We start from the raw sequence: 8291 nt of genomic DNA, 5'->3' as shown, positions 1-8291 counted from the left end.
GCTTATCATCCCCAGTCTGACTGAGGTAGTTAACATTGGAGACTTATTTGAGGTGTTCTTATGCTGACTCTCCCACTGATTGGGCCCTATTTCTCACCTTTCTTTGAGTGTTGGTATAATACCGCCTTTCATTATTCTATTCAAATTACTCTTTATGAAACTTTATATGGCCAACCCCCCCTCCTCACACACACACTTCATTTGCCTTACATGGCCAATGATTCTGCTATTGAAAAGGTTGACAGAAGTTTGTGGACTAAAGAATTCAAATTCCAATTGCTTAAGTACTATTTGGAAAAAGTTCAGCAACGAATGTTTGGCCAAACTAATAAACATAGGACTGATACCTAATTTCAAGTAGGTGATTGGGTTTATGTGAAGCTTCAACCTATACGTAACAGGTGACTAAGGACATCGTGAGTCTCCACATACGTATCTACGAGCCTCCGGACTAGGGACGGGACGGGACCCCGCAGCGTATATACACGGAATAAATCAATGGCGCCCGGTGCTCTCAAACCATTACCCATCGTACTCATCGAGCGTCCATTCATTAATCTTATATCAAGTCATAGAAAAACCATTTTTCACTTTGAAAACATAATATAACCTTTATATACATAAGCCCTTCGGCTATCATATATATAATAATAACCATCATACAATAAGGACGCCATGCATCGAGAGGCCGCCATACTACCCACACATACGTATCTACGAGCCTCTACTAGACATAGGGACGGGACAGATCCCCCGTCATGCCCAAAACATGTATATACACAAAAGACATAATAAATCATTATGGCACCTCCGACTAAATAACGGGGTGCTCTCAAAGTAACTGGACATCGCAAGAGCTTTTATCTTAACTCGAGTCATCATTATCACCTCTTTCCTTATCGTATACGTATGTGAAAACCTAGCGCGGGTACGAAGGAAGATCATGGAAAATAAAACGGAGCTGCCGACGTAACATTGTACTTCGTGTGCTGAGTATGTGAGGCATGAATGAAATGAATACAATAGAGGAATCATAAGACATAAGATGAAGATATAACCTGCTTAACCTTTAAGAATGGATGCATTTCATACTATATAATCATATTACATATATCATCATAGCACATACATCCTCATATCATATATATCATCATCGTTAACCCGCATCCGGTTAACCATCATATGCCGCCCACTAGTGGTGATCATGTCCGGCCTTCTAGGCGCGGTGGAATCATAAGCCGAGCCGCCTTAGCGGTGACATGTCCAACCATTTGGGCACGGTGGAATCACAAGCACCGCGCGGTGATACGTTCGGCCATTTTAGGCACGGTGGAATTGTATCATCGTGAGCACATCATAGACTTATTATTATTATACATCTCATAGGCATATCATGACCTTATCATAACTTAGCATCATTATATCTTTATCATCAAAACATACATTAGAACTTGAAGGTAACTATGGCTATAGCGACATGTCGGGGGTGACATAAGGTCGTGAACCCCCGATTACATTATGGAGTGATCATAATCATCATATCTCACCTTGAGGGGACTAACATTTTAAGGTGAGTGTGTACACAAGGAAAAGCATCAATGGAACCATACTTAGGATCATTAACCTCATGGACATCGTACCTCACTTTAAGATTCTTTATACTTAACTCATCGTCATCATTATCATGCTCGTATCGTATCTCCTTTCCTTATCATATACGTATGTAGCTCTTTATAGCCATGGACTCATAATTTTCGTTACTTAGGAAGATCATGGAAAATAGGAAGATTCATATGCCATAGAGGATAACATTTCCATGCCTTAGGAGGAAAGGATTAAGCACATACCTCTTTTATTTCATTTATACAATTCTCTTGCTTAGTTTGTTCTTCTTCAATGCTCACGTTTCTACCTTCAAGAGAATTCGCATCAACATTAGCTAATCGATTATATGAACGTGCTTACTGGGGGGCCAATGCTAGAGAAAATTGGGCTATTAAGAAAATTTCCTTTGTTTATACGACTTTCCCCATATTCCATATCAACTCCCAAACGTCTATAACAACATCCACAATATTATAAGCCAAAATCATCATTCATCTACATTATTCACATTTCACAATTTCACTTCAATTCCTCCATAATCATGGTCATAGTTCACTCTTGCGTTTTCTCACATATAATACTTATCCCATGTTCTAAATGTCACTTATAGCATACTTACAATCACAACATATCAATATTCATGATTCATTCCAAAATACTACTCAAAATCTCATTATTCCTATCTTTGTGACCCATTTTCTATCTCCTTCCATAATCTAAGTCTTTCAACATGTCATTACCTTAAGCTACATGAAAAGATCATAAAACTTACCTTAGATAGTGTAGGAATAAGCCTTGAGTGGAAATACTTCTCTTGTACCAAAACCCTAGTTCACTTCCATTGGAATTTCTTGGCTTGGATGAACTTCAATGAGTTTCATACACTTGATTTTGTTGGTTTGATGAAGTTGATCACCAATCTCTCTTGAGTTCTTGTGGGTGAAGATTGGAGAGCTCTCTAGAATGTTCTTAAAGTGTAAAGTGAGGAAATGAAATAAATTGGATAGGTTTGGGTCCTTATATCATTTTTAAAATCTGTCCCGACCAGATTCTACGGACCAACATATGCGGCCGTATAAATTATACTGGCCATATGTTTGGCCGTAGATCTGGTCCAGTGAAGGACCCATTCTGGTCACAACATACGTCCTGACACGGTCAGTATGTTTTATACGGCTAGTATGTTGGGCCGTAAATGCCTAGCTTTCCGAAGTTCGTTCTCGTCGACTCGTTTGACCTCCAATTCTTATGGAACCTTCTTGAAACTTGTTTAACACCTCATTACCAATCTAAGGGACATTATAACTCTTCTCCAAAACATCATTAATTCGATACTCGTAAATCTTGCCCGACTCACAACATATACCTTGCTTTCCTTAACAACTTTCGTCTCCTACCTCGAATGTCTTTGAAATCTCATTTAGAATCATTAAATGTTATTTCTTACTTACCAAGACATCGTATACTTCGCGCCCTTCGTTAGTCTATTCACTGTACGTTAACGGGAAATTTTTTGAGGTGTAACAGTCTCAGCACCATTTTAACAAGTTGTCAGCCAAATATTATGGACCTTACGTGATTGAGAAGAAGATTGGCACATTTGCTTATAAACTTTCCCTTCCCGTTGGTCTCATGTTGCACCCAACATATCTTTTTTCTTTGTTGAAAACTTGCCATGTTGTTCCGGATCACATCTCTCACCCTCCAGTAATAGAAATTGCTAGTCCATTTTGCCCTCAGCCCAAGAAGCTCTTAGACAGGAGAATGGTTCAAAAGGGGAACAAAGCAGTTGTTCAATTCCTTATTCAATGGGATCAGTGTCTACATGATCAAACTACATGGAAGGATGCTAACACTTTTAGGGCTCATTTGGTTGGAAACAAGTTATCCCAAGATTAGTTATCCCGGGATTAGTTATTCCACCCTCCCACAGGGATAAAATAACACCACAGTCCCGAAATAACTAATCCCGGGATTAATTATACCGCAATTTTATCCCAACCAAACGTGAGATAAACTCATCTCAAATATAATCCCTTGATTATTTATCCTCATCTCTAGTACCAAACGAGCCCTTAAGCTTAGATTTCCTGATTTCCTTCCTTGAGGACAAGGAAGTTGATGTCTAGGGAGACCTGTTACGAATTTGGCTTGAATGAGGAGAATGCGAGCTGATATTTAGAATTGTTATTCAATTTTGGTTAAGTGCGGATTAGCCATTCTTTATTATTAATTTCCTTTTTAGTCATTGCACTTGAGTCCCTCTTTCTGTTATGGGACCACTAGGTAGTTTAGGCTTGTTCCACTTTATTAAGTGTATTCAGCTCAAGGAGCAAAACTATCATGAATGAGAATTTCCCTTTGCTTTCCTTTTTCCTGCACTCTTCTTCCTTGAATCTACTGATAAGCTTAACACAATGAAACTGAGTACGAAAGTATTCATATTTTCCTTTCTTTTTATTGCTTAATTAGAGATCCTTCCTCTAGTTTTGGTGGCTAGCTAGTGGATACTAGAGCATAGGACAACTTCCAGGTGGGAACAAACCACACATATAAGTAGAAGTTCTGAAGTTGAATAGCTACAGATGGATTCGACTAACAAAGATGAAGATGACACAATAGTTGGAGATGCAAGCACATCTGTTTTAACTATCGGAGTTGGCCTACGAAAATCAAAGTAGCATTCCTAGAGAATCTTATACTAATAAAGACCAAAAAGAGAAATTTACATGAATAGTATTTGAGTGGAAGTAATGTTCATTGTATAGCTCAGATAAGAATCAACAAGCATGTATTTAATGAACTATGTAATGCTCTTACAAGTAACAGATTGTTGCATTAAATAAAAAAAATATGTTTGTTCAAAAACAAAGACTGATATTCTTAGAAATTATTGCTTTTAATCAATGATTTTGGAAGATTGGGTCACACTTTTATAGGTCATGAATCGACGCTATCATCGATGCTCTCACATTGTATTTCAAGTAGTTTTGAAGTTCTATACAATCCTGTAAATCACCCAATATAACTATCCAACCAGAGATAAGGAGTAACTATAGGTATTATTTTTTATTTGTCGAAAGTAAAATACTAATATTTAAAACTTTTGTATATCAAGATTCAACAGTCTGATTTGAATCTAAATCTTTCATCAGCACCCCTTTTACACTTGTGAGTAGATAAAGTAAAAATTTTTGCTTCATGTATTTACGTAACTCTTACTAATTTTAATTGTTCTTGTCTTATATCATGGCAGTGATATTTATATATCTTGTTAAGTGTTATTCAACTTAACAAATGTTAGCCCTGTCTGTGCAATATGCTACTTTAGATTTTACTGTCAAAAACTTTTATTTACTAGTATAAAGATTTGAATAGTTAAATTCAAAATCCTAAATGTTAGACAAAGTTTTAATGTTAAAACTTGGAAAGGAAATGTACTGCATTCATATATTATTTTCCAAGGAAGTAATAAAGTTTTTTTATTAGTTGAAAATGTCAAATAACGAATAAAAGACAAATAATAATTTTTTAAAATATTAAGTATATTTTTTGACACATACAAAAGTTTTCTGGTGGTTATAAAGGCATATGCCGGATAACCAAATCATAACTTGGGAAATTGGAATTAAAAGGAAACTCAAAATGGTAATCCCTTAATTAATAACTCAAGTACTTTATTTCAAACTTTTATTTTTTATTTTTTATTGAAATTAGCCTTATAAAATAGGAAAGGGGGAATATGGGTACTTTAGGATCCTTCTTAGTTTGAATTTACTGTTTTGACCACTCACATAAAAAATATTCATGGTTTAGTGCAAGCCATTCCAATAACATATAATTCTAGTTTATAGTAGAACTAGTATACGTACCCGTGCGATGCACGGATTGTCTCAAAAAAAAAAAAAAAAAAGAGTGGGGGGAGATAATTGTAACGATGTTATCTTTAAATTCTAATCATTTTGAATAGTGCTAACAAACCATAATTGTACTCTTCTTAAACAATATATATTTACAACATAATTAATTGTAATATAAATGTGACTAAAGAACTTTATACAACAACAACGATATACCAGTGTAGTCCCACAAATGGTCAGAGAAACAAAAGAACTTTATCTTGAAGTATAATAGTTTTAACATGGGTGAATTACTTTTTAGCATCAATATTTGATGTCAAAATAAATCATTTGATTAAGGAGAATGCACACAGACATGAGCATCACGGACTTAGAACTGTAAACATTGTCTTTGTCCAATCAAATTAATTTGTGATCCGACATCTTGTAGTGAATTTTTTTTTATAGCATTGTGCAAAGCGCTTCTCTCAACTATATCATTGTCCAAAGAAATTTAAATTCAGAAGTTCACATATCAGAGACATGAAAAATTTGTGCATGTAAAAATAATATTCACAAAACAACTATACGAAGAAGATATTGGGAGTATACAACTTTCACCTTATCTCTTCTATGTTTGTATGTAACTAATATGTGAAATCGTTACAACAATCATCTTAGACTGAAATTTTAAATTTTGGAGAAATTTGAACTTCACAGACTTCTATTTCACCCTGAAAATATCCTTGAGCTTCCAAAGCATCCTTTGTTGAAGTATTAAAACAGGTAGTTAAAGATCTTTGCATAAAAAAAGATGATGATTTGCTTGATGAATTGTTCCAGTGATCATTATCTTCATTCTAATAATTGTAAGCGTAACAATTCCCATGCAAGACAACGCCAAAACCAAATATTATTGAAAAGGCTATATAGAAGCCAACATTTAGCACCAATAATGCCTAAGAAATAATGTCTAACAGCTCTTATTACCCGTTTCTTTGGTACTGTATGAATAACATCAGCAAGAGGAACATCTCCATTTACTTCTCCATATTGTGATGTTAGAAAATCATAAAAATCTCAGGCTATTAGATTAGACCAGTAGTGCTAAAAATTACACATGACTTCATATACATTCTTATCACTAAACATTAATTAATTACATATTTTTTTAATTTATAATTTAATCATAGTAAATTATGATTTAGGTTTTCTCAGTAAGTGGTTTTCGTATGGTCCAAATAATGTTATGTATTATCGTGATTCCAAATTTGTTCAATGTATAAATAGAGAAGTTTTTTTTTTATTATTATTTTATCATAAAATCTATTAATATTTTTAATAATTGTTAGTTTAGTATTATATGCAATAAGCATTTATTTACATTTTCTATTTGAGAAATTTAATTATAATTTATAATTTTATTTTGTTGCTTGGCATTTGTTTTGTTTTTCCATCTTTTATTTCAGTTACATGATCTTATTCATAGTATAACTTTTTCTCGTGCCAGTTCAAAATACTTCCTCAATTCAAATTCGCCATTAAGTAATAACTGAAGTACTTTATTTCAAACTTTTATTTTTTATTGAAATTAGCCTTATAAAATAGGAAAGGGGGAATATGGGTACTTTAGGATCCTTCTTAGTTTGAATTTACTGTTTTGATCACTCACAGGAAAAAATATTCATGGTTTAGTGCAAGCCATTCCAATAACATATAATTCTACTTTATAGTAGAATATGGAATGCATAGAGTCCAAGATAGAAAATGCGTGTGGACTAATTAACTCAATACTTTTGGTTCTCTGTGTGACCCTTAATGTTGTCAGAAGTGTGGATGCAGAGGCGGATCTAGGATTTAAACTCTTGGAGTTCAACCCTTTAAATTTTTTAGCATTGAACCATTATATTTCTAAAGTTATGGGTTCATATATACTATTTATTGTAAATTTTTACATATAAATTTATACACCGCATCAAAAGTTTGGGGTTCAATTGAACCCCAAATTATAATGGTCCATCCGCCTCTGTGTGGATGATAGATGGTGTGGCTTTCATGTTCATGATGTTGAAACCAAGGATTTAATGACTTTCTCCTAAGTGCTGCTATGATGAAATTAAAATATATGGAAGAGACTTCACATGGACCAATGGTCATGTCTATAGCATAACTTATAGAGCCTTAGCAAATGTTACTTGGGTGCAACAATGACCTCATTTGGATGCCGAACTCTAGGACCCATCCTTCTCTAATCATTCATCTATTTTCCATCAAGTTTGAGAACAGGCCTTTCTCTAAGGCTAAACCTTTCAAGAGGAGAAGGCTTAGTAAAGAGTTAGAGAAGTGGCATAAGGTAGACGAGAGTGTCGTGCAGTAGAAGTCTAGAATAGATCATGGGTCAAACTTGGAGATTCTAACTCCCAAGTTTTTATGCATGTTTGAAGAATAAACAACCTCAGAATCATATCAGGACCTTGATTGACAATAATGGAGCTAGAGGAATTGGAGAAAACGCAATAAAGGGTGAAATACTTCAATTTTATGGTAATCTCTTGGGATCTGCTGCACCTCAACTTCCTTGTATTGCTCCTGATATTATGAAGTTTGCACCTACTCTTATCAGAGACTGGTATACAACTCATCAGTCAGTCATAAAGGAGGGAATTTATAATGCACTCACAAGTATTAATGACCAAAAGGCCCCAGGTGGTGATGGCTTCAATGATGTATTTTTCGAGAAATCTTGGCAATGTAGTGACTCTCAAAAGTACAGAAATTGTCCTTCCCTTCTTTAATATAGCTGCAAGATGCACCCTCCTGTAAACCAGATGACGAAACTGCCAGCCA

Source organism: Lycium ferocissimum, chromosome 12 (assembly GCF_029784015.1).
Source record: "Lycium ferocissimum isolate CSIRO_LF1 chromosome 12, AGI_CSIRO_Lferr_CH_V1, whole genome shotgun sequence".
NCBI lineage: Eukaryota > Viridiplantae > Streptophyta > Magnoliopsida > Solanales > Solanaceae > Lycium > Lycium ferocissimum.
This window is presented reverse-complemented; position numbering follows the sequence as displayed.